Source organism: Corvus brachyrhynchos, unplaced genomic scaffold (assembly GCF_000691975.1).
Source record: "Corvus brachyrhynchos isolate BGI_N302 unplaced genomic scaffold, ASM69197v1 scaffold34, whole genome shotgun sequence".
NCBI lineage: Eukaryota > Metazoa > Chordata > Aves > Passeriformes > Corvidae > Corvus > Corvus brachyrhynchos.
Genome location: NW_008238126.1, coordinates 2,105,675 through 2,106,984, shown reverse-complemented (window position 1 = coordinate 2,106,984; position 1,310 = coordinate 2,105,675).

Here is a 1,310-nt window from a genome sequence, read left to right as displayed (position 1 = left end):
GAAAGAGCGGCCACCCAGCTGTACCTTTATTAGTGCAATTTTCTGTTCTCTCCCTCCTGAAAGAGATTTTTTTCTGTCTGCCAGAATAACCCCAAAGTGCTTATATTCAGCAGTCCTGACAGGAGTTAATCAGAGCTCATGCCCCCACACTTTGCCCCAGTTTCTGGTTTCCAGCCAGACTCCAGGCTCAAATCAGTGCATGGCAGTGGATGAGGAGTCAGTGCTCCAGTGGGAAGGGGATGCAGGCAGGCTCTGTGCCCAGAACATGGACCATAGAGAGAACAAACCTATGAGGAGATGCACGAATGGAAATCGAGCAGGTGGCACATCTGGTTTCTGAGGAAAAACTCAGTATTTTTGTGAGGAAGAAGACATTTCTGGTGAAAAATATTCAGGCAGAAACCCAACTGTTCAATGACATCCAGGTTTGCCAACAGATTCCCACCAATCCTAACTGAATGTTGGGGTTTTTTAGTGAAATTTCAGAAAATTTCCATCCCAGTTTCATGATATCACATGGGCATGGCAGTTCAGGCTACACCAAGCTCTTCTCAGACCTGGTTGCATGGATTCCTCCACAGGCCAAGCTTGTGAACAAACCACAACCATTGCACCCCTAAGGGTGCCTAAGCCTTTGTTTTCAACCAGGGAAGCCTGCATTGTGATAGGTGCTCTTGGAGGACTCAAATCCTTGCCAGGATTATCAACAAGGAGGGTTTGTTAAGACAAAGGAGTTCTTTGCCTCACTTCATGAAAGATGTGGTGTTAAATAAGACACACTGAAATATTAATGGCTGCAATGTGGCGTATTTTTAAAAAAATACTTAAGAAGACTTCTCTTTCTTCTTTGGTCTTAATTATACAAACTCTGTTTAAAGGTGAAAAAGAGGACTAAATAAAGGGATGACCAGAGAAGGATGGAAAAAGCAGAAAAGCAGAATGGTGAAGTGAGGGAAAATTATGTCCAGGAAATGTTGCAAGGCTGGAGGTTGGTCTGGAGGCACTGTAGTCCCAGCCTGATTTATGCTGGGATTTTTAAAGGGCACCACCATTTAATGGCTCACGTTCTGTCAGAGACTGAAAATAGTTCATGCCTCAAACATTGATATAAAGTTTTGCTCATTATAAAGAAGCTACAACCGAAGAAGCCTCCCTGAAGAGTGGGACTTTGAACTGGAAGTCCAACTGCTGATTAGATAAAGGAAACCTATTGTTCAGTCATCTCAGGCTGAGGGAAAGGTGTGCATCCACAAAAGGCCAAAGCCACCAGCTGCAGCTATCCCTGGCTGAGTTTGGGGTGAGGGACGAGA